Source organism: Ambystoma mexicanum, assembly GCF_040938575.1.
Source record: "Ambystoma mexicanum isolate Mex_15411 chromosome 12 unlocalized genomic scaffold, UKY_AmexF1_1 Mex_chr12_unloc.1, whole genome shotgun sequence".
Classification (NCBI taxonomy): domain Eukaryota; kingdom Metazoa; phylum Chordata; class Amphibia; order Caudata; family Ambystomatidae; genus Ambystoma; species Ambystoma mexicanum.
Genome location: NW_027182322.1, coordinates 7402979 through 7429478, shown reverse-complemented (window position 1 = coordinate 7429478; position 26500 = coordinate 7402979). Strand labels below are relative to the sequence as shown.

At 46.3% G+C, this 26500-nt stretch overlaps 6 non-coding genes across 6 annotated transcripts; all 6 read right to left on the bottom strand.

Annotated features, from left to right (window-relative positions):
* Nucleotides 1-1416: 1416 nt before the first annotated feature.
* Nucleotides 1417-1488, bottom strand: TRNAH-GUG (transfer RNA histidin (anticodon GUG)). The gene has a single exon. It is a non-coding gene; the product is annotated as a tRNA-His (tRNA).
* Nucleotides 1489-11531: 10043 nt separating this feature from the next.
* TRNAH-GUG (transfer RNA histidin (anticodon GUG)) lies at nucleotides 11532-11603 on the bottom strand. Its single transcript has one exon. It is a non-coding gene; the product is annotated as a tRNA-His (tRNA).
* A 7320-nt stretch (nucleotides 11604-18923) lies between these two features.
* TRNAH-GUG (transfer RNA histidin (anticodon GUG)) lies at nucleotides 18924-18995 on the bottom strand. Its single transcript has one exon. It is a non-coding gene; the product is annotated as a tRNA-His (tRNA).
* Nucleotides 18996-21393: 2398 nt separating this feature from the next.
* TRNAH-GUG (transfer RNA histidin (anticodon GUG)) lies at nucleotides 21394-21465 on the bottom strand. Its single transcript has one exon. It is a non-coding gene; the product is annotated as a tRNA-His (tRNA).
* Nucleotides 21466-23863: 2398 nt separating this feature from the next.
* On the bottom strand, nucleotides 23864-23935 carry TRNAH-GUG (transfer RNA histidin (anticodon GUG)). The gene has a single exon. It is a non-coding gene; the product is annotated as a tRNA-His (tRNA).
* A 2398-nt stretch (nucleotides 23936-26333) lies between these two features.
* TRNAH-GUG (transfer RNA histidin (anticodon GUG)) lies at nucleotides 26334-26405 on the bottom strand. Its single transcript has one exon. It is a non-coding gene; the product is annotated as a tRNA-His (tRNA).
* Between the last annotated feature and the right edge of the window lie 95 nt (nucleotides 26406-26500).

Genomic DNA, 26500 nt, shown 5'->3' with positions numbered 1-26500 from the left:
CTGTCTCACCCATATGCAGGGATGCATGACCAATGCTCCTTCCCTTCTCGCCTGCATACATGGATGCACGTTCACGCCTCCTCCTTCTCTCGGCTTCATACGGGGATCATATCTCCTCCCTGTCTCACCCTCATGCAGGGATGCATGACCAATGCTCCTTCCTGTCTCGCCCGCATACATGGATGCACGTTCACGCCTCCTCCTTCTCTCGGCTTCATACGGGGATCATATCTCCTCCCTGTCTCACCCTCATGCAGGGATGCATGACCAATGCTCCTTCCCTTCTCGCCTGCATACATGGCTGCACGTTCACGCCTCCTCCTTCTCTCGGCTTCATACGGGGATCATATCTCCTCAATGTCTCACCCTCACTTCCAACATGTGTAACTTCTTGTTCTCTTTGAGGTCTGGGGCATGGGTGGCTACTGCACAGCTCTAGATGTCGCCCACCTGCAAGGTGCTATTGAAAGCACTTTTCCACATTGGACGAGCTATATTAACCCCCTCTCCCCAAATACAATAAAAATAAAGAAATATATGTGCTTCCATAATGTCTACCTTCTAATGTTTCATATGTGTAAGCACATTGTCCTCCTCCTGACCACATTCTAAAACTATGTGCAAATTGTTCCTTCCATAAACTGTAACTTCCTTGGCCCTTTATTTATAATGACTGTTATACTCTCTCTCTTTCCGCCACAGTATAAAAAAGCCTAGCACAACTCATGATTGGACTAAGAAATTCCTGTCATTTAGTTGGAAATGATTTTCCCATTATCCCCAAAAACTCCTCACTGTGTCTAAGAACGCTTTTTTTTACAGGACAATACAGATCAGATTGACTTGAAAGGTCCTTTCACGCGACTACAGAATGTCTCTCATTCCACTAAAAGATACGCCAGTGCCTACAATAGCCTAGGACTAGACTATGAGTCCCAATGTAGAAAGACCACAAGTCCACAGATATGCCTGTTTATTTAAACATCTGTATTATCATCATCGTGTGACTGTAAAGGCGGGACCTCGCGCTCTCTGTAACGCGCTCCATTGGCAACATCAGTTAAATGTCGTTGGTTCAATCCCTCGCGGATGTTGTTTTTATTCCCATTTGTAACTGGGAAATACTGTCGCTGCAATACATATGTCTTAATCAAGCTAGTGGTTATTGACGTAAATGGCAGTGTTATAATGTTTCATGTACTGCAAATGTCACCACATAATGCGCTCTTAATTAGATTTGGTTGAAATACATTACAGTCACCCGATGAAAAAGTGTGCAAAGAGCATTAAAGAAACAAAAGGTTCATAACAGTAACAGGACATATCGAATTGTTTCAGTCCTCCACAGAGATTGCCAATGTATTAATGGAAATTCTAAAATATCTGCCCAACTGCCGTGACATTGCCTCACCGCAATGCCGTGACTCGGATTCGAACCGAGGTTGCTGCGGCCACAACGCAGAGTACTAACCACTATACGATCACGGCGAGCTACTTGGGCTACTACAATGTGACGTTCCACCTCTATCATAAGCTGTAATCCATCTGTGATGTCATGACTCATGTTTGAATTAAAGGTTGGTTGTGATGTTATCCATGAGAATAAGTGGACACCTGATCCCCAGTCACTTATTTAAGATCTCAATAATCAAGTCAGAATCCAAATGAAAGTCATCAAAGTGGAGCCAATTAGAAATAATATAGTTACACAAACCTGGCAATGGTGCGGCAGCCAGGGCCGATAATGGCCCGCCAGCCTGAGAGCAGGAAAGTGTGAGAGCAGTGATGGTCTTGTGAGAGTTTACAGCTGTTATTGACCCTGTCCCCTTCCATTGCAGAGTTTTCTCCCTATAAGAAGTGCAGAGGCTCCCTCCGGGGTGCTAATAGTACATTTCTTTTTTTGCGCAGGAGAAGTGCTCTTCACCAATTGCACGTGCCAAATCACCCGAAGGCCACCACCATAAAATTCAGGCATTCATGTTCATGCGTCCTCCATGTTATGTCCTTATAAAGGGATGCATGTTCATGATGACTCCATGTCACACCTGCATACAAGGATGCATGTTCATGCCGCCTCGTTCTCTTGGCTTCATACAGGGATTTTATCTCCTCCCTGTCTCACCCTCATGCAGGGATGCATGACCAATGCTCCTTCCCTTCTCGCCCGCATACATGGATGCACGTTCATGTCTCCTCGTTCTCTCGGCTTCATACAGGGATTTTATCTCCTCCCTGTCTCACCCTCAGGAAGGGATGCATGACCAATGCTCCTTCCCGTCTCGCCCGCATACATGGATGCACGTTCACGCCTCCTCCTTCTCTCGGCTTCATACGGGGATCATATCTCCTCCCTGTCTCACCCTCATGCAGGGATGCATGACCAATGCTCCTTCCTGTCTCGCCCGCATACATGGATGCACGTTCACGCCTCCTCCTTCTCTCGGCTTCATACAGGGATCATATCTCCTCCCTGTCTCACCCTCATGCAGGCATGCATGACCAATGCTCCTTCGCTTCTCGCCTGCATACATGGATGCACGTTCACGCCTCCTCCTTCTCTCGGCTTCATACGGGGATCATATCTCCTCCCTGTCTCACCCTCATGCAGGGATGCATGACCAATGCTCCTTCCTGTCTCGCCCGCATACATGGCTGCACGTTCACGCCTCCTCCTTCTCTCGGCTTCATACGGGGATCATAGCTCCTCCCTGTCTCACCCTCATGCAGGGATGCATGACCAATGCTCCTTCCTGTCTCGCCCGCATACATGGATGCACGTTCACGCCTCCTCCTTCTCTCGGCTTCATACGGGGATCATATCTCCTCAATGTCTCACCCTCACTTCCAACATGTGTAACTTCTTGTTCTCTTTGACGTCTGGGGCATGGGTGGCTACTGCACAGCTCTAGATGTCGCCCACCTGCAAGGTGCTATGGAAAGCACTTTTCCACATTGGACGTGCTATATTAACCCCCTCTCCCCAAATACAATAAAAATAAAGAAATATATGTGCTTCCATAATGTCTACCTTCTAATGTTTCATATGTGTAAGCACATTGTCCTCCTCCTGACCACATTCTAAAACTATGTGCAAATTGTTCCTTCCATAAACTGTCACTTCCTTGGCCCTTTATTTATAATGACTGTTATACTCTCTCTCTTTCCGCCACAGTATAAAAAAGCCTAGCACACCTCATGATTGGACTAAGAAATTCCTGCCATTTAGTTGGAAATTATTTTCCCATTATCCCCAAAAACTCCTCACTGTGTCTAAGAACGCTTTTTTTCACAGGACAATACAGATCAGATTGACTTGAAAGGTCCTTTCACGCGACTACAGAACGCCTCTCATTCCACTCAAAGATACGCCAGTGCCTACAATAGCCTAGGACTAGACTATGAGTCCCAATGTAGAAAGACCACAAGTCCACAGATATGCCTGTTTATTTAAACATCTGTATTATTATCAGCGTGTGACTGTAAAGGCGGGACCTTGCGCTCTCTGTAACGCGCTCCATTGGCAACATCAGTTAAATGTCGTTGGTTCAATCCCTCGCGGATGTTGTTTTTATTCCCATTTTTTATTCCCATTTGTAACTGGGAAATACTGTCGCTGCAATACATATGTCTTAATCAAGCTAGTGGTTATTGACGTAAATGGCAGTGTTATAATGTTTCATGTACTGCAAATGTCACCACATAATGCGCTCTTAATTAGATTTGGTTGAAATACATTACAGTCACCCGATGAAAAAGTGTGCAAAGAGCATTAAAGAAACAAAAGGTTCATAACTGTAACAGGACATATCGAATTGTTTCAGTCCTCCACAGAGATTGCCAATGTATTAATGGAAATTCTAAAATATCTGCCCAACTGCCGTGACATTGCCTCACCGCAATATAACCGAGGTTGCTGCGGCCACAATGCAAAGTACTAACCACTATATGATCACGGCGAGCTACTTGGGCTGCTACAATGTGACGTTCCACCTCTATCATAAGCTGTACTCCATCTGTGATGTCATGACTCATGTTTGAATTAAAGGTTGGTTGTGATGTTATCCATGAGAATAAATGGACACCTGATCCCCAGTCACTTATTTAAGATCTCAATAATCAAGTCAGAATCCAAATGAAAGTCATCAAAGTGGAGCCAATTAGAAATAATATAGTTACACAAACCTGGCAATGGTGCGGCAGCCAGGGCCGATAATGGCCCGCCAGCCTGAGAGCAGGAAAGTGTGAGAGCAGTGATGGTCTTGTGAGAGTTTACAGCTGTTATTGACCCTGTCCCCTTCCATTGCAGAGTTTTCTCCCTATAAGAAGTGCAGAGGCTCCCTCCGGGGTGCTAATAGTACATTTATTTTTTTGCGCAGGAGAAGTGCTCTTCACCAATTGCACGTGCCAAATCACCCGAAGGCCACCACCATAAAATTCAGGCATTCATGTTCATGCGTCCTCCATGTTATGTCCTTATAAAGGGATGCATGTTCATGATGACTCCATGTCACACCTGCATACAAGGATGCATGTTCATGCCACCTCGTTCTCTTGGCTTCATACAGGGATTTTATCTCCTCCCTGTCTCACCCTCATGCAGGGATGCATGACCAATGCTCCTTCCCTTCTCGCCCGCATACATGGATGCACGTTCATGTCTCCTCGTTCTCTCGGCTTCATACTGGGATTTTATCTCCTCCCTGTCTCACCCTCAGGAAGGGATGCATGACCAATGCTCCTTCCCGTCTCGCCCGCATACATGGATGCACGTTCACGCCTCCTCCTTCTCTTGGCTTCATACGGGGATCATATCTCCTCCCTGTCTCACCCTCATGCAGGGATGCATGACCAATGCTCCTTCCTGTCTCGCCCGCATACATGGATGCACGTTCACGCCTCCTCCTTCTCTCGGCTTCATACGGGGATCATATCTCCTCCCTGTCTCACCCTCATGCAGGGATGCATGACCAATGCTCCTTCCCTTCTCGCCTGCATACATGGATGCACGTTCACGCCTCCTCCTTCTCTCGGCTTCATACGGGGATCATATCTCCTCCCTGTCTCACCCTCATGCAGGGATGCATGACCAATGCTCCTTCCTGTCTCGCCCGCATACATGGATGCACGTTCACGCCTCCTCCTTCTCTCGGCTTCATACGGGGATCATATCTCCTCCCTGTCTCACCCTCATGCAGGGATGCATGACCAATGCTCCTTCCCTTCTCGCCTGCATACATGGATGCACGTTCACGCCTCCTCCTTCTCTCGGCTTCATACGGGGATCATATCTCCTCAATGTCTCACCCTCACTTCCAACATGTGTAACTTCTTGTTCTCTTTGACGTCTGGGGCATGGGTGGCTACTGCACAGCTCTAGATGTCGCCCACCTGCAAGGTGCTATGGAAAGCACTTTTCCACATTGGACGTGCTATATTAACCCCCTCTCCCAAATACAATAAAAATAAAGAAATATATGTGCTTCCATAATGTCTACCTTCTAATGTTTCATATGTGTAAGCACATTGTCCTCCTCCTGACCACATTCTAAAACTATGTGCAAATTGTTCCTTCCATAAACTGTCACTTCCTTGGCCCTTTATTTATAATGACTGTTATACTCTCTCTCTTTCCGCCACAGTATAAAAAAGCCTAGCACACCTCATGATTGGACTAAGAAATTCCTGTCATTTAGTTGGAAATGATTTTCCCATTATCCCCAAAAACTCCTCACTGTGTCTAAGAATGCTTTTTTTCACAGGACAATACAGATCAGATTGACTTGAAAGGTCCTTTCACGCGACTACAGAATGCCTCTCATTCCACTAAAAGATACGCCAGTGCCTACAATAGCCTAGGACTAGACTATGAGTCCCAATGTAGAAAGACCACAAGTCCACAGATATGCCTGTTTATTTAAACATCTGTATTATCATCAGCGTGTGACTGTAAAGGCGGGACTTAGCGCTCTCTGTAACGCGCTCCATTGGCAACATCAGTTAAATGTTGTTGGCTCAATCCCTCGCGGATGTTGTTTTTATTCCCATTTGTAACTGGGAAATACTGTCGCTGCAATACATATGTCTTAATCAAGCTAGTGGTTATTGACGTAAATGGCAGTGTTATAATGTTTCATGTACTGCAAATGTCACCACATAATGCGCTCTTAATTAGATTTGGTTGAAATACATTACAGTCACCCGATGAAAAAGTGTGCAAAGAGCATTAAAGAGACAAAAGGTTCATAACAGTAACAGGACATATCGAATTGTTTCAGTCCTCCACAGAGATTGCCAATGTATTAATGGAAATTCTAAAATATCTGCCCAACTGCCGTGACATTGCCTCACCGCAATGCCGTGACTCGGATTCCAACCAAGGTTGCTGTGGCCACAACGCAGAGTACTAACCACTATACGATCACAGCGAGCTACTTGGGCTGCTACAATGTGATGTTCCACCTCTATCATAAGCTGTACTCCATCTGTGATGTCATGACTCATGTTTGAATTAAAGGTTGGTTGTGATGTTATCCATGAGAATAAGTGGACACCTGATCCCCAGTCACTTATTTAAGATCTCAATAATCAAGTCAGAATCCAAATGAAAGTCATCAAAGTGGAGCCAATTAGAAATAATATAGTTACACAAACCTGGCAATGGTGCGGCAGCCTGGGCCGATAATGGCCCGCCAGCCTGAGAGCAGGAAAGTGTGAGAGCAGTGATGGTCTTGTGAGAGTTTACAGCTGTTATTGACCCTGTCCCCTTCCATTGCAGAGTTTTCTCCCTATAAGAAGTGCAGAGGCTCCCTCCGGGGTGCTAATAGTACATTTATTTTTTTGCACAGGAGAAGTGCTCTTCGCCAATTGCACGTGCCAAATCACCCGAAGGCCACCACCATATAATTCAGGCATTCATGTTCATGCGTCCTCCATGTTATGTCCTTATAAAGGGATGCATGTTCATGATGACTTCATGTCATACCTGCATACAAGGATGCATGTTCATGCCGCCTCGTTCTCTTGGCTTCATACAGGGATTTTATCTCCTCCCTGTTTCACCCTCATGCAGGGATGCATGACCAATGCTCCTTCCCTTCTCGACCGCATACATGGATGCACGTTCATGTCTTCTCGTTCTCTCGGCTTCATACGGGGATTTTATCTCCTCCCTGTCTCACCCTCAGGAAGGGATGCATGACCAATGCTCCTTCCCGTCTCGCCCGCATACATGGATGCACGTTCACGCCTCCTCCTTCTCTCGGCTTCATACGGGGATCATATCTCCTCCCTGTCTCACCCTCATGCAGGGATGCATGACCAATGCTCCTTCCCTTCTCGCCCGCATACATGGATGCACGTTCATGTCTCCTCGTTTTCTCGGCTTCATACGGGGATTTTATCTCCTCCCTGTCTCACCCTCAGGAAGGGATGCATGACCAATGCTCCTTCCCGTCTCGCCCGCATACATGGATGCACGTTCACGCCTCCTCCTTCTCTCGGCTTCATACGGGGATCATATCTCCTCCCTGTCTCACCCTCATGCAGGGATGCATGACCAATGCTCCTTCCTGTCTCGCCCGCATACATGGATGCACGTTCACGCCTCCTCCTTCTCTCGGCTTCATACGGGGATCATATCTCCTCCCTGTCTCACCCTCATGCAGGGATGCATGACCAATGCTCCTTCCCTTCTCGCCTGCATACATGGATGCACGTTCACGCCTCCTCCTTCTCTCGGCTTCATACGGGGATCATATCTCCTCCCTGTCTCACCCTCATGCAGGGATGCATGACCAATGCTCCTTCCTGTCTCGCCCGCATACATGGATGCACGTTCACGCCTCCTCCTTCTCTCGGCTTCATACGGGGATCATATCTCCTCCCTGTCTCACCCTCATGCAGGGATGCATGACCAATGCTCCTTCCCTTCTCGCCTGCATACATGGATGCACGTTCACGCCTCCTCCTTCTCTTGGCTTCATACGGGGATCATATCTCCTCAATGTCTCACCCTCGCTTCCAACATGTGTAACTTCTTGTTCTCTTTGACGTCTGGGGCATGGGTGGCTACTGCACAGCTCTAGATGTCGCCCACCTGCAAGGTGCTATGGAAAGCACTTTTCCACATTGGACGTGCTATATTAACCCCCTCTCCCCAAATACAATAAAAATAAAGAAATATATGTGCTTCCATAATGTCTACCTTCTAATGTTTCATATGTGTAAGCACATTGTCCTCCTCCTGACCACACTCTAAAACTATGTGAAAATTGTTCCTTCCATAAACTGTCACTTCCTTGGCCCTTTATTTATAATGACTGTTATACTCTCTCTCTTTCCGCCACAGTATAAAAAAGCCTAGCACACCTCATGATTGGACTAAGAAATTCCTGTCATTTAGTTGGAAATGATTTTCCCATTATCCCCAAAAACTCCTCACTGTGTCTAAGAACGCTTTTTTTCACAGGACAATACAGATCAGATTGACTTGAAAGGTCCTTTCACGCGACTACAGAATGCCTCTCATTCCACTAAAAGATACGCCAGTGCCTACAATAGCCTAGGACTAGACTATGAGTCCCAATGTAGAAAGACCACAAGTCCACAGATATGCCTGTTTATTTAAACATCTGTATTATCATCAGCGTGTGACTGTAAATGCGGGACCTTGCGCTCTCTGTAACGCGCTCCATTGGCAACATCAGTTAAATGTCGTTGGTTCAATCCCTCGCGGATGTTGTTTTTATTCCCATTTGTAACTGGGAAATACTGTCGCTGCAATACATATGTCTTAATCAAGCTAGTGGTTATTGACGTAAATGGCAGTGTTATAATGTTTCATGTACTGCAAATGTCACCACATAATGCGCTCTTAATTAGATTTGGTTGAAATACATTACAGTCACCCGATGAAAAAGTGTGCAAAGAGCATTAAAGAAACAAAAGGTTCATAACAGTAACAGGACATATCGAATTGTTTCAGTCCTCCACAGAGATTGCCAATGTATTAATGGAAATTCTAAAATATCTGCCCAACTGCCGTGACATTGCCTCACCGCAATGCCGTGACTCGGATTCGAACCGAGGTTGCTGAGGCCACAATGCAGAGTACTAACCACTATACGATCACGGGGAGCTACTTGGGCTGCTACAATGTGACTTTCCACCTCTATCATAAGCTGTACTCCATCTGTGATGTCATGACTCATGTTTGAATTAAAGGTTGGTTGTGATGTTATCCATGAGAATAAGTGGACAACTGATCCCCAGTCACTTATTTAAGATCTCAATAATCAAGTCAGAATCCAAATGAAAGTCATCAAAGTGGAGCCAATTAGAAATAATATAGTTACACAAACCTGGCAATGGTGCGGCAGCCAGGGCCGATAATGGCCCGCCAGCCTGAGAGCAGGAAAGTGTGAGAGCAGTGATGGTCTTGTGAGAGTTTACAGCTGTTATTGACCCTGTCCCCTTCCATTGCAGAGTTTTCTCCCTATAAGAAGTGCAGAGGCTCCCTCCGGGGTGCTAATAGTACATTTATTTTTTTGCGCAGGAGAAATGCTCTTCACCAATTGCACGTGCCAAATCACCCGAAGGCCACCACCATAAAATTCAGGCATTCACGTTCATGCGTCCTCCATGTTATGTCCTTATAAAGGGATGCGTGTTCATGATGACTCCATGTCACACCTGCATACAAGGATGCATGTTCATGCCGCCTCGTTCTCTTGGCTTCATACAGGGATTTTATCTCCTCCCTGTCTCACCCTCATGCAGGGATGCATGACCAATGCTCCTTCCCTTCTCGCCCGCATACATGGATGCACGTTCATGTCTCCTCGTTCTCTCGGCTTCATACAGGGATTTTATCTCCTCCCTGTCTCACCCTCAGGAAGGGATGCATGACCAATGCTCCTTCCCGTCTCGCCCGCATACATGGATGCACGTTCACGCCTCCTCCTTCTCTCGGCTTCATACGGGGATCATATCTCCTCCCTGTCTCACCCTCATGCAGGGATGCATGATCAATGCTCCTTCCTGTCTCGCCCGCATACATGGATGCACGTTCACGCCTCCTCCTTCTCTCGGCTTCATACGGGGATCATATCTCCTCCCTGTCTCACCCTCATGCAGGGATGCATGACCAATGCTCCTTCCCTTCTCGCCTGCATACATGGATGCACGTTCACGCCTCCTCCTTCTCTCGGCTTCATACGGGGATCATATGTCCTCCCTGTCTCACCCTCATGCAGGGATGCATGACCAATGCTCCTTCCCTTCTCGCCTGCATACATGGATGCACGTTCACGCCTCCTCCTTCTCTCGGCTTCATACGGGGATCATATGTCCTCCCTGTCTCACCCTCATGCAGGGATGCATGACCAATGCTCCTTCCCTTCTCGCCTGCATACATGGATGCACGTTCACGCCTCCTCCTTCTCTCGGCTTCATACGGGGATCATATCTCCTCAATGTCTCACCCTCACTTCCAACATGTGTAACTTCTTGTTCTCTTTGACGTCTGGGGCATGGGTGGCTACTGCACAGCTCTAGATGTCGCCCACCTGCAAGGTGCTATTGAAAGCACTTTTCCACATTGGACGAGCTATATTAACCCCCTCTCCCCAAATACAATAAAAATAAAGAAATATATGTGCTTCCATAATGTCTACCTTCTAATGTTTCATATGTGTAAGCACATTGTCCTCCTCCTGACCACATTCTAAAACTATGTGCAAATTGTTCCTTCCATAAACTGTAACTTCCTTGGCCCTTTATTTATAATGACTGTTATACTCTCTCTCTTTCCGCCACAGTATAAAAAAGCCTAGCACACCTCATGATTGGACTAAGAAATTCCTGTCATTTAGTTGGAAATGATTTTCCCATTATCCCCAAAAACTCCTCACTGTGTCTAAGAACGCTTTTTTTCACAGGACAATACAGATCAGATTGACTTGAAAGGTCCTTTCACGCGACTACAGAATGTCTCTCATTCCACTAAAAGATACGCCAGTGCCTACAATAGCCTAGGACTAGACTATGAGTCCCAATGTAGAAAGACCACAAGTCCACAGATATGCCTGTTTATTTAAACATCTGTATTATCATCATCGTGTGACTGTAAAGGCGGGACCTCGCGCTCTCTGTAACGCGCTCCATTGGCAACATCAGTTAAATGTCGTTGGTTCAATCCCTCGCGGATGTTGTTTTTATTCCCATTTGTAACTGCGAAATACTGTCGCTGCAATACATATGTCTTAATCAAGCTAGTGGTTATTGACGTAAATGGCAGTGTTATAATGTTTCATGTACTGCAAATGTCACCACATAATGCGCTCTTAATTAGATTTGGTTGAAATACATTACAGTCACCCGATGAAAAAGTGTGCAAAGAGCATTAAAGAAACAAAAGGTTCATAACAGTAACAGGACATATCGAATTGTTTCAGTCCTCCACAGAGATTGCCAATGTATTAATGGAAATTCTAAAATATCTGCCCAACTGCCGTGACATTGCCTCACCGCAATGCCGTGACTCGGATTCGAACCGAGGTTGCTGCGGCCACAACGCAGAGTACTAACCACTATACGATCACGGCGAGCTACTTGGGCTACTACAATGTGACGTTCCACCTCTATCATAAGCTGTAACCCATCTGTGATGTCATGACTCATGTTTGAATTAAAGGTTGGTTGTGATGTTATCCATGAGAATAAGTGGACACCTGATCCCCAGTCACTTATTTAAGATCTCAATAATCAAGTCAGAATCCAAATGAAAGTTATCAAAGTGGAGCCAATTAGAAATAATATAGTTACACAAACCTGGCAATGGTGCAGCAGCCAGGGCCGATAATGGCCCGCCAGCCTGAGAGCAGGAAAGTGTGAGAGCAGTGATGGTCTTGTAAGAGTTTACAGCTGTTATTGACCCTGTCCCCTTCCATTGCAGAGTTTTCTCCCTATAAGAAGTGCAGAGGCTCCCTCCGGGGTGCTAATAGTACATTTCTTTTTTTGCGCAGGAGAAGTGCTCTTCACCAATTGCACGTGCCAAATCACCCGAAGGCCACCACCATAAAATTCAGGCATTCATGTTCATGCGTCCTCCATGTTATGTCCTTATAAAGGGATGCATGTTCATGATGACTCCATGTCACACCTGCATACAAGGATGCATGTTCATGCCGCCTCGTTCTCTTGGCTTCATACAGGGATTTTATCTCCTCCCTGTCTCACCCTCATGCAGGGATGCATGACCAATGCTCCTTCCCTTCTCGCCCGCATACATGGATGCACGTTCATGTCTCCTCGTTCTCTCGGCTTCATACAGGGATTTTATCTCCTCCCTGTCTCACCCTCAGGAAGGGATGCATGACCAATGCTCCTTCCCGTCTCGCCCGCATACATGGATGCACGTTCACGCCTCCTCCTTCTCTCGGCTTCATACGGGGATCATATCTCCTCCCTGTCTCACCCTCATGCAGGGATGCATGACCAATGCTCCTTCCTGTCTCGCCCGCATACATGGATGCACGTTCACGCCTCCTCCTTCTCTCGGCTTCATACAGGGATCATATCTCCTCCCTGTCTCACCCTCATGCAGGCATGCATGACCAATGCTCCTTCCCTTCTCGCCTGCATACATGGATGCACGTTCACGCCTCCTCCTTCTCTCGGCTTCATACGGGGATCATATCTCCTCCCTGTCTCACCCTCATGCAGGGATGCATGACCAATGCTCCTTCCTGTCTCGCCCGCATACATGGCTGCACGTTCACGCCTCCTCCTTCTCTCGGCTTCATACGGGGATCATATCTCCTCCCTGTCTCACCCTCATGCAGGGATGCATGACCAATGCTCCTTCCTGTCTCGCCCGCATACATGGATGCACGTTCACGCCTCCTCCTTCTCTCGGCTTCATACGGGGATCATATCTCCTCAATGTCTCACCCTCACTTCCAACATGTGTAACTTCTTGTTCTCTTTGACGTCTGGGGCATGGGTGGCTACTGCACAGCTCTAGATGTCGCCCACCTGCAAGGTGCTATGGAAAGCACTTTTCCACATTGGACGTGCTATATTAACCCCCTCTCCCCAAATACAATAAAAATAAAGAAATATATGTGCTTCCATAATGTCTACCTTCTAATGTTTCATATGTGTAAGCACATTGTCCTCCTCCTGACCACATTCTAAAACTATGTGCAAATTGTTCCTTCCATAAACTGTCACTTCCTTGGCCCTTTATTTATAATGACTGTTATACTCTCTCTCTTTCCGCCACAGTATAAAAAAGCCTAGCACACTTCATGATTGGACTAAGAAATTCCTGTCATTTAGTTGGAAATTATTTTCCCATTATCCACAAAAACTCCTCACTGTGTCTAAGAACGCTTTTTTTCACAGGACAATACAGATCAGATTGACTTGAAAGGTCCTTTCACGCGACTACAGAACGCCTCTCATTCCACTCAAAGATACGCCAGTGCCTACAATAGCCTAGGACTAGACTATGAGTCCCAATGTAGAAAGACCACAAGTCCACAGATATGCCTGTTTATTTAAACATCTGTATTATCATCAGCGTGTGACTGTAAAGGCGGGACCTTGCGCTCTCTGTAACGCGCTCCATTGGCAACATCAGTTAAATGTCGTTGGTTCAATCCCTCGCGGATGTTGTTTTTATTCCCATTTGTAACTGGGAAATACTGTCGCTGCAATACATATGTCTTAATCAAGCTAGTGGTTATTGACGTAAATGGCAGTGTTATAATGTTTCATGTACTGCAAATGTCACCACATAATGCGCTCTTAATTAGATTTGCACCCGATGAAAAAGTGTGCAAAGAGCATTAAAGAAACAAAAGGTTCATAACAGTAACAGGACATATCGAATTGTTTCAGTCCTCCACAGAGATTGCCAATGTATTAATGGAAATTCTAAAATATCTGCCCAAATGCCGTGACATTGCCTCACCGCAATGCCGTGACTCGGATTCAAACCGAGGTTGCTGCGGCCACAACGCAGAGTACTAACCACTATACGATCACGGCGAGCTACTTGGGCTGCTACAATGTGACGTTCCACCTCTATCATAAGCTGTACTCCATCTGTGATGTCATGACTCATGTTTGAATTAAAGGTTGGTTGTGATGTTATCCATGAGAATAAGTGGTCACCTGATCCCCAGTCACTTATTTAAGATCTCAATAATCAAGTCAGAATCCAAATGAAAGTCATCAAAGTGGAGCCAATTAGAAATAATATAGTTACACAAACCTGGCAATGGTGCGGCAGCCAGGGCCGATAATGGCCCGCCAGCCTGAGAGCAGGAAAGTGTGAGAGCAGTGATGGTCTTGTGAGAGTTTACAGCTGTTATTGACCCTGTCCCCTTCCATTGCAGAGTTTTCTCCCTATAAGAAGTGCAGAGGCTCCCTCCGGGGTGCTAATAGTACATTTATTTTTTTGCGCAGGAGAAGTGCTCTTCACCAATTGCACGTGCCAAATCACCCGAAGGCCACCACCATAAAATTCAGGCATTCATGTTCATGCGTCCTCCATGTTATGTCCTTATAAAGGGATGCATGTTCATGATGACTCCATGTCACACCTGCATACAAGGATGCATGTTCATGCCGCCTCGTTCTCTTGGCTTCATACAGGGATTTTATCTCCTCCCTGTCTCACCCTCATGCAGGGATGCATGACCAATGCTCCTTCCCTTCTCGCCCGCATACATGGATGCACGTTCATGTCTCCTCGTTCTCTCGGCTTCATACAGGGATTTTATCTCCTCCCTGTCTCACCCTCAGGAAGGGATGCATGACCAATGCTCCTTCCCGTCTCGCCCGCATACATGGATGCACGTTCACGCCTCCTCCTTCTCTCGGCTTCATACGGGGATCATATCTCCTCCCTGTCTCACCCTCATGCAGGGATGCATGACCAATGCTCCTTCCTGTCTCGCCCGCATACATGGATGCACGTTCACGCCTCCTCCTTCTCTCGGCTTCATACGGGGATCATATCTCCTCCCTGTCTCACCCTCATGCAGGGATGCATGACCAATGCTCCTTCCCTTCTCGCCTGCATACATGGATGCACGTTCACGCCTCCTCCTTCTCTCGGCTTCATACGGGGATCATATCTCCTCCCTGTCTCACCCTCATGCAGGGATGCATGACCAATGCTCCTTCCTGTCTCGCCCGCATACATGGATGCACGTTCACGCCTCCTCCTTCTCTCGGCTTCATACGGGGATCATATCTCCTCCCTGTCTCACCCTCATGCAGGGATGCATGACCAATGCTCCTTCCCTTCTCGCCTGCATACATGGATGCACGTTCACGCCTCCTCCTTCTCTCGGCTTCATACGGGGATCATATCTCCTCAATGTCTCACCCTCACTTCCAACATGTGTAACTTCTTGTTCTCTTTGACGTCTGGGGCATGGGTGGCTACTGCACAGCTCTAGATGTCGCCCACCTGCAAGGTGCTATTGAAAGCACTTTTCCACATTGGACGTGCTATATTAACCCCCTCTCCCCAAATACAATAAAAATAAAGAAATATATGTGCTTCCATAATGTCTACCTTCTAATGTTTCATATGTGTAAGCACATTGTCCTCCTCCTGACCACATTCTAAAACTATGTGCAAATTGTTCCTTCCATAAACTGTCACTTCCTTGGCCCTTTATTTATAATGACTGTTATACTCTCTCTCTTTCCGCCACAGTATAAAAAAGCCTAGCACACCTCATGATTGGACTAAGAAATTCCTGTCATTTAGTTGGAAATGATTTTCCCATTATCCCCAAAAACTCCTCACTGTGTCTAAGAACGCTTTTTTTCACAGGACAATACAGATCAGATTGACTTGAAAGGTCCTTTCACGCGACTACAGAATGCCTCTCATTCCACTAAAAGATACTCCAGTGCCTACAATAGCCTAGGACTAGACTATGAGTCCCAATGTAGAAAGACCACAAGTCCACAGATATGCCTGTTTATTTAAACATCTGTATTATCATCAGCGTGTGACTGTAAAGGCGGGACCTCGCGCTCTCTGTAACGCGCTCCATTGGCAACATCAGTTAAATGTCGTTGGTTCAATCCCTCGCGGATGTTGTTTTTATTCCCATTTGTAACTGGGAAATACTGTCGCTGCAATACATATGTCTTAATCAAGCTAGTGGTTATTGACGTAAATGGCAGTGTTATAATGTTTCATGTACTGCAAATGTCACCACATAATGCGCTCTTAATTAGATTTGGTTGAAATACATTACAGTCACCCGATGAAAAAGTGTGCAAAGAGCATTAAAGAAACAAAAGGTTCATAACAGTAACAGGACATATCGAATTGTTTCAGTCCTCCACAGAGATTGCCAATGTATTAATGGAAATTCTAAAATATCTGCCCAACTGCCGTGACATTGCCTCACCGCAATGCCGTGACTCGGAGTCGAACCGAGGTTGCTGCGGCCACAACGCAGAGTACTAACCACAATACGATCACAGCGAGCTACTTGGGCTACTACAATGTGACGTTCCACCTCTATCATAAGCTGTAATCCATCTGTGATGTCATGACTCATGTTTGAATTAAAGGTTGGTTGTGATGTTATCCATGAGAATAAGTGGACACCTGATCCCCAGTCACTTATTTAAGATCTCAATAATCAAGTCAGAATCCAAATGAAAGTCATCAAAGTGGAGCCAATTAGAAATAATATAGTTACACAAACCTGGCAATGGTGCGGCAGCCAGGGCCGATAATGGCCCGCCAGCCTGAGAGCAGGAAAGTGTGAGAGCAGTGATGGTCTTGTGAGAGTTTACAGCTGTTATTGACCCTGTCCCCTTCCATTGCAGAGTTTTCTCCCTATAAGAAGTGCAGAGGCTCCCTCCGGGGTGCTAATAGTACATTTCTTTTTTTGCGCAGGAGAAGTGCTCTTCACCAATTGCACGTGCCAAATCACCCGAAGGCCACCACCATAAAATTCAGGCATTCATGTTCATGCGTCCTCCATGTTATGTCCTTATAAAGGGATGCATGTTCATGATGACTCCATGTCACACCTGCATACAAGGATGTATGTTCATGCCGCCTCGTTCTCTTGGCTTCATACAGGGATTTTATCTCCTCCCTGTCTCACCCTCATGCAGGGATGCATGACCAATGCTCCTTCCCTTCTCGCCCGCATACATGGATGCACGTTCATGTCTCCTCGTTCTCTCGGCTTCATACAGGGATTTTATCTCCTCCCTGTCTCACCCTCAGGAAGGGATGCATGACCAATGCTCCTTCCCGTCTCGCCCGCATACATGGATGCACGTTCACGCCTCCTCCTTCTCTCGGCTTCATACGGGGATCATATCTCCTCCCTGTCTCACCCTCATGCAGGGATGCATGACCAATGCTCCTTCCTGTCTCGCCCGCATACATGGATGCACGTTCACGCCTCCTCCTTCTCTCGGCTTCATACAGGGATCATATCTCCTCCCTGTCTCACCCTCATGCAGGCATGCATGACCAATGCTCCTTCCCTTCTTGCCTGCATACATGGATGCACGTTCACGCCTCCTCCTTCTCTCGGCTTCATACGGGGATCATATCTCCTCCCTGTCTCACCCTCATGCAGGGATGCATGACCAATGCTCCTTCCTGTCCCGCCCGCATACATGGATGCACGTTCACGCCTCCTCCTTCTCTCGGCTTCATACGGGGATCATATCTCCTCCCTGTCTCACCCTCATGCAGGGATGCATGACCAATGCTCCTTCCCTTCTCGCCTGCATACATGGATGCACGTTCACGCCTCCTCCTTCTCTCGGCTTCATACGGGGATCATATCTCCTCAATGTCTCACCCTCACTTCCAACATGTGTAACTTCTTGTTCTCTTTGACGTCTGGGGCATGGGTGGCTACTGCACAGCTCTAGATGTCGCCCACCTGCAAGGTGCTATTGAAAGCACTTTTCCACATTGGACGTGCTATATTAACCCCCTCTCCCCAAATACAATAAAAATAAAGAAATATATGTGCTTCCATAATGTCTACCTTCTAATGTTTCATATGTGTAAGCACATTGTCCTCCTCCTGACCACATTCTAAAACTATGTGCAAATTGTTCCTTCCATAAACTGTAACTTCCTTGGCCCTTTATTTATAATGACTGTTATACTCTCTCTCTTTCCGCCACAGTATAAAAAAGCCTAGCACACCTCATGATTGGACTAAGAAATTCCTGTCATTTAGTTGGAAATGATTTTCCCATTATCCCCAAAAACTCCTCACTGTGTCTAAGAACGCTTTTTTTCACAGGACAATACAGATCAGATTGACTTGAAAGGTCCTTTCACGCGACTACAGAATGCCTCTCATTCCACTAAAAGATACTCCAGTGCCTACAATAGCCTAGGACTAGACTATGAGTCCCAATGTAGAAAGACCACAAGTCCACAGATATGCCTGTTTATTTAAACATCTGTATTATCATCAGCGTGTGACTGTAAAGGCGGGACCTCGCGCTCTCTGTAACGCGCTCCATTGGCAACATCAGTTAAATGTCGTTGGTTCAATCCCTCGCGGATGTTGTTTTTATTCCCATTTGTAACTGGGAAATACTGTCGCTGCAATACATATGTCTTAATCAAGCTAGTGGTTATTGACGTAAATGGCAGTGTTATAATGTTTCATGTACTGCAAATGTCACCACATAATGCGCTCTTAATTAGATTTGGTTGAAATACATTACAGTCACCCGATGAAAAAGTGTGCAAAGAGCATTAAAGAAACAAAAGGTTCATAACAGTAACAGGACATATCGAATTGTTTCAGTCCTCCACAGAGATTGCCAATGTATTAATGGAAATTCTAAAATATCTGCCCAACTGCCGTGACATTGCCTCACCGCAATGCCGTGACTCGGATTCGAACCGAGGTTGCTGCGGCCACAACGCAGAGTACTAACCACTATACGATCACGGCGAGCTACTTGGGCTACTACAATGTGACGTTCCACCTCTATCATAAGCTGTAATCCATCTGTGATGTCATGACTCATGTTTGAATTAAAGGTTGGTTGTGATGTTATCCATGAGAATAAGTGGACACCTGATCCCCAGTCACTTATTTAAGATCTCAATAATCAAGTCAGAATCCAAATGAAAGTCATCAAAGTGGAGCCAATTAGAAATAATATAGTTACACAAACCTGGCAATGGTGCGGCAGCCAGGGCCGATAATGGCCCGCCAGCCTGAGAGCAGGAAAGTGTGAGAGCAGTGATGGTCTAGTGAGAGTTTACAGCTGTTATTGACCCTGTCCCCTTCCATTGCAGAGTTTTCTCCCTATAAGAAGTGCAGAGGCTCCCTCCGGGGTGCTAATAGTACATTTCTTTTTTTGCGCAGGAGAAGTGCTCTTCACCAATTGCACGTGCCAAATCACCCGAAGGCCACCACCATAAAATTCAGGCATTCATGTTCATGCGTCCTCCATGTTATGTCCTTATAAAGGGATGCATGTTCATGATGACTCCATGTCACACCTGCATACAAGGATGTATGTTCATGCCGCCTCGTTCTCTTGGCTTCATACAGGGATTTTATCTCCTCCCTGTCTCACCCTCATGCAGGGATGCATGACCAATGCTCCTTCCCTTCTCGCCCGCATACATGGATGCACGTTCATGTCTCCTCGTTCTCTCGGCTTCATACAGGGATTTTATCTCCTCCCTGTCTCACCCTCAGGAAGGGATGCATGACCAATGCTCCTTCCCGTCTCGCCCGCATACATGGATGCACGTTCACGCCTCCTCCTTCTCTCGGCTTCATACGGGGATCATATCTCCTCCCTGTCTCACCCTCATGCAGGGATGCATGACCAATGCTCCTTCCTGTCTCGCCCGCATACATGGATGCACGTTCACGCCTCCTCCTTCTCTCGGCTTCATACAGGGATCATATCTCCTCCCTGTCTCACCCTCATGCAGGCATGCATGACCAATGCTCCTTCCCTTCTCGCCTGCATACATGGATGCACGTTCACGCCTCCTCCTTCTCTCGGCTTCATACGGGGATCATATCTCCTCCCTGTCTCACCCTCATGCAGGGATGCATGACCAATGCTCCTTCCTGTCTCGCCCGCATACATGGCTGCACGTTCACGCCTCCTCCTTCTCTCGGCTTCATACGGGGATCATATCTCCTCCCTGTCTCACCCTCATGCAGGGATGCATGACCAATGCTCCTTCCCTTCTCGCCTGCATACATGGATGCACGTTCACGCCTCCTCCTTCTCTCGGCTTCATACGGGGATCATATCTCCTCAATGTCTCACCCTCACTTCCAACATGTGTAACTTCTTGTTCTCTTTGACGTCTGGGGCATGGGTGGCTACTGCACAGCTCTAGATGTCGCCCACCTGCAAGGTGCTATTGAAAGCACTTTTCCACATTGGACGTGCTATATTAACCCCCTCTCCCCAAATACAATAAAAATAAAGAAATATATGTGCTTCCATAATGTCTACCTTCTAGTGTTTCATATGTGTAAGCACATTGTCCTCCTCCTGACCACATTCTAAAACTATGTGCAAATTGTTCCTTCCATAAACTGTAACTTCCTTGGCCCTTTATTTATAATGACTGTTATACTCTCTCTCTTTCCGCCACAGTATAAAAAAGCCTAGCACACCTCATGATTGGACTAAGAAATTCCTGTCATTTAGTTGGAAATGATTTTCCCATTATCCCCAAAAACTCCTCACTGTGTCTAAGAACGCTTTTTTTCACAGGACAATACAGATCAGATTGACTTGAAAGGTCCTTTCACGCGACTACAGAATGCCTTTCATTCCACTAAAAGATACTCCAGTGCCTACAATAGCCTAGGACTAGACTATGAGTCCCAATGTAGAAAGACCACAAGTCCACAGATATGCCTGTTTATTTAAACATCTGTATTATCATCAGCGTGTGACTGTAAAGGCGGGACCTCGCGCTCTCTGTAACGCGCTCCATTGGCAACATCAGTTAAATGTCGTTGGTTCAATCCCTCGCGGATGTTGTTTTTATTCCCATTTGTAACTGGGAAATACTGTCGCTGCAATACATATGTCTTAATCAAGCTAGTGGTTATTGACGTAAATGGCAGTGTTATAATGTTTCATGTACTGCAAATGTCACCACATAATGCGCTCTTAATTAGATTTGGTTGAAATACATTACAGTCACCCGATGAAAAAGTGTGCAAAGAGCATTAAAGAAACAAAAGGTTCATAACAGTAACAGGACATATCGAATTGTTTCAGTCCTCCACAGAGATTGCCAATGTATTAATGGAAATTCTAAAATATCTGCCCAACTGCCGTGACATTGCCTCACCGCAATGCCGTGACTCGGATTCGAACCGAGGTTGCTGCGGCCACAACGCAGAGTACTAACCACTATACGATCACGGCGAGCTACTTGGGCTACTACAATGTGACGTTCCACCTCTATCATAAGCTGTAATCCATCTGTGATGTCATGACTCATGTTTGAATTAAAGGTTGGTTGTGATGTTATCCATGATAATAAGTGGACACCTGATCCCCAGTCACTTATTTAAGATCTCAATAATCAAGTCAGAATCCAAATGAAAGTCATCAAAGTGGAGCCAATTAGAAATAATATAGTTACACAAACCTGGCAATGGTGCGGCAGCCAGGGCCGATAATGGCCCGCCAGCCTGAGAGCAGGAAAGTGTGAGAGCAGTGATGGTCTTGTGAGAGTTTACAGCTGTTATTGACCCTGTCCCCTTCCATTGCAGAGTTTTCTCCCTATAAGAAGTGCAGAGGCTCCCTCCGGGGTGCTAATAGTACATTTCTTTTTTTGCGCAGGAGAAGTGCTCTTCACCAATTGCACGTGCCAAATCACCCGAAGGCCACCACCATAAAATTCAGGCATTCATGTTCATGCGTCCTCCATGTTATGTCCTTATAAAGGGATGCATGTTCATGATGACTCCATGTCACACCTGCATACAAGGATGTATGTTCATGCCGCCTCGTTCTCTTGGCTTCATACAGGGATTTTATCTCCTCCCTGTCTCACCCTCATGCAGGGATGCATGACCAATGCTCCTTCCCTTCTCGCCCGCATACATGGATGCACGTTCATGTCTCCTCGTTCTCTCGGCTTCATACAGGGATTTTATCTCCTCCCTGTCTCACCCTCAGGAAGGGATGCATGACCAATGCTCCTTCCCGTCTCGCCCGCATACATGGATGCACGTTCACGCCTCCTCCTTCTCTCGGCTTCATACGGGGATCATATCTCCTCCCTGTCTCACCCTCATGCAGGGATGCATGACCAATGCTCCTTCCTGTCTCGCCCGCATACATGGATGCACGTTCACGCCTCCTCCTTCTCTCGGCTTCATACAGGGATCATATCTCCTCCCTGTCTCACCCTCATGCAGGCATGCATGACCAATGCTCCTTCCCTTCTCGCCTGCATACATGGATGCACGTTCACGCCTCCTCCTTCTCTCGGCTTCATACGGGGATCATATCTCCTCCCTGTCTCACCCTCATGCAGGGATGCATGACCAATGCTCCTTCCTGTCTCGCCCGCATACATGGCTGCACGTTCACGCCTCCTCCTTCTCTCGGCTTCATACGGGGATCATATCTCCTCCCTGTCTCACCCTCATGCAGGGATGCATGACCAATGCTCCTTCCCTTCTCGCCTGCATACATGGATGCACGTTCACGCCTCCTCCTTCTCTCGGCTTCATACGGGGATCATATCTCCTCAATGTCTCACCCTCACTTCCAACATGTGTAACTTCTTGTTCTCTTTGACGTCTGGGGCATGGGTGGCTACTGCACAGCTCTAGATGTCGCCCACCTGCAAGGTGCTATTGAAAGCACTTTTCCACATTGGACGTGCTATATTAACCCCCTCTCCCCAAATACAATAAAAATAAAGAAATATATGTGCTTCCATAATGTCTACCTTCTAATGTTTCATATGTGTAAGCACATTGTCCTCCTCCTGACCACATTCTAAAACTATGTGCAAATTGTTCCTTCCATAAACTGTAACTTCCTTGGCCCTTTATTTATAATGACTGTTATACTCTCTCTCTTTCCGCCACAGTATAAAAAAGCCTAGCACACCTCATGATTGGACTAAGAAATTCCTGTCATTTAGTTGGAAATGATTTTCCCATTATCCCCAAAAACTCCTCACTGTGTCTAAGAACGCTTTTTTTCACAGGACAATACAGATCAGATTGACTTGAAAGGTCCTTTCACGCGACTACAGAATGCCTCTCATTCCACTAAAAGATACTCCAGTGCCTACAATAGCCTAGGACTAGACTATGAGTCCCAATGTAGAAAGACCACAAGTCCACAGATATGCCTGTTTATTTAAACATCTGTATTATCATCAGCGTGTGACTGTAAAGGCGGGACCTCGCGCTCTCTGTAACGCGCTCCATTGGCAACATCAGTTAAATGTCGTTGGTTCAATCCCTCGCGGATGTTGTTTTTATTCCCATTTGTAACTGGGAAATACTGTCGCTGCAATACATATGTCTTAATCAAGCTAGTGGTTATTGACGTAAATGGCAGTGTTATAATGTTTCATGTACTGCAAATGTCACCACATAATGCGCTCTTAATTAGATTTGGTTGAAATACATTACAGTCACCCGATGAAAAAGTGTGCAAAGAGCATTAAAGAAACAAAAGGTTCATAACAGTAACAGGACATATCGAATTGTTTCAGTCCTCCACAGAGATTGCCAATGTATTAATGGAAATTCTAAAATATCTGCCCAACTGCCGTGACATTGCCACACCGCAATGCCGTGACTCGGATTCGAACCGAGGTTGCTGCGGCCACAACGCAGAGTACTAACCACTATACGATCACGGCGAGCTACTTGGGCTACTACAATGTGACGTTCCACCTCTATCATAAGCTGTAATCCATCTGTGATGTCATGACTCATGTTTGAATTAAAGGTTGGTTGTGATGTTATCCATGAGAATAAGTGGACACCTGATCCCCAGTCACTTATTTAAGATCTCAATAATCAAGTCAGAATCCAAATGAAAGTCATCAAAGTGGAGCCAATTAGAAATAATATAGTTACACAAACCTGGCAATGGTGCGGCAGCCAGGGCCGATAATGGCCCGCCAGCCTGAGAGCAGGAAAGTGTGAGAGCAGTGATGGTCTTGTGAGAGTTTACAGCTGTTATTGACCCTGTCCCCTTCCATTGCAGAGTTTTCTCCCTATAAGAAGTGCAGAGGCTCCCTCCGGGGTGCTAATAGTACATTTCTTTTTTTGCGCAGGAGAAGTGCTCTTCACCAATTGCACGTGCCAAATCACCCGAAGGCCACCACCATAAAATTCAGGCATTCATGTTCATGCGTCCTCCATGTTATGTCCTTATAAAGGGATGCATGTTCATGATGACTCCATGTCACACCTGCATACAAGGATGTATGTTCATGCCGCCTCGTTCTCTTGGCTTCATACAGGGATTTTATCTCCTCCCTGTCTCACCCTCATGCAGGGATGCATGACCAATGCTCCTTCCCTTCTCGCCCGCATACATGGATGCACGTTCATGTCTCCTCGTTCTCTCGGCTTCATACAGGGATTTTATCTCCTCCCTGTCTCACCCTCAGGAAGGGATGCATGACCAATGCTCCTTCCCGTCTCGCCCGCATACATGGATGCACGTTCACGCCTCCTCCTTCTCTCGGCTTCATACGGGGATCATATCTCCTCCCTGTCTCACCCTCATGCAGGGATGCATGACCAATGCTCCTTCCTGTCTCGCCCGCATACATGGATGCACGTTCACGCCTCCTCCTTCTCTCGGCTTCATACAGGGATCATATCTCCTCCCTGTCTCACCCTCATGCAGGCATGCATGACCAATGCTCCTTCCCTTCTCGCCTGCATACATGGATGCACGTTCACGCCTCCTCCTTCTCTCGGCTTCATACGGGGATCATATCTCCTCCCTGTCTCACCCTCATGCAGGGATGCATGACCAATGCTCCTTCCTGTCTCGCCCGCATACATGGCTGCACGTTCACGCCTCCTCCTTCTCTCGGCTTCATACGGGGATCATATCTCCTCCCTGTCTCACCCTCATGCAGGGATGCATGACCAATGCTCCTTCCCTTCTCGCCTGCATACATGGATGCACGTTCACGCCTCCTCCTTCTCTCGGCTTCATACGGGGATCATATCTCCTCAATGTCTCACCCTCACTTCCAACATGTGTAACTTCTTGTTCTCTTTGACGTCTGGGGCATGGGTGGCTACTGCACAGCTCTAGATGTCGCCCACCTGCAAGGTGCTATTGAAAGCACTTTTCCACATTGGACGTGCTATATTAACCCCCTCTCCCCAAATACAATAAAAATAAAGAAATATATGTGCTTCCATAATGTCTACCTTCTAATGTTTCATATGTGTAAGCACATTGTCCTCCTCCTGACCACATTCTAAAACTATGTGCAAATTGTTCCTTCCATAAACTGTAACTTCCTTGGCCCTTTATTTATAATGACTGTTATACTCTCTCTCTTTCCGCCACAGTATAAAAAAGCCTAGCACACCTCATGATTGGACTAAGAAATTCCTGTCATTTAGTTGGAAATGATTTTCCCATTATCCCCAAAAACTCCTCACTGTGTCTAAGAACGCTTTTTTTCACAGGACAATACAGATCAGATTGACTTGAAAGGTCCTTTCACGCGACTACAGAATGCCTCTCATTCCACTAAAAGATACTCCAGTGCCTACAATAGCCTAGGACTAGACTATGAGTCCCAATGTAGAAAGACCACAAGTCCACAGATATGCCTGTTTATTTAAACATCTGTATTATCATCAGCGTGTGACTGTAAAGGCGGGACCTCGCGCTCTCTGTAACGCGCTCCATTGGCAACATCAGTTAAATGTCGTTGGTTCAATCCCTCGCGGATGTTGTTTTTATTCCCATTTGTAACTGGGAAATACTGTCGCTGCAATACATATGTCTTAATCAAGCTAGTGGTTATTGACGTAAATGGCAGTGTTATAATGTTTCATGTACTGCAAATGTCACCACATAATGCGCTCTTAATTAGATTTGGTTGAAATACATTACAGTCACCCGATGAAAAAGTGTGCAAAGAGCATTAAAGAAACAAAAGGTTCATAACAGTAACAGGACATATCGAATTGTTTCAGTCCTCCACAGAGATTGCCAATGTATTAATGGAAATTCTAAAATATCTGCCCAACTGCCGTGACATTGCCTCACCGCAATGCCGTGACTCGGATTTGAACCGAGGTTGCTGCGGCCACAACGCAGAGTACTAACCACTATACGATCACGGCGAGCTACTTGGGCTACTACAATGTGACGTTCCACCTCTATCATAAGCTGTAATCCATCTGTGATGTCATGATTCATGTTTGAATTAAAGGTTGGT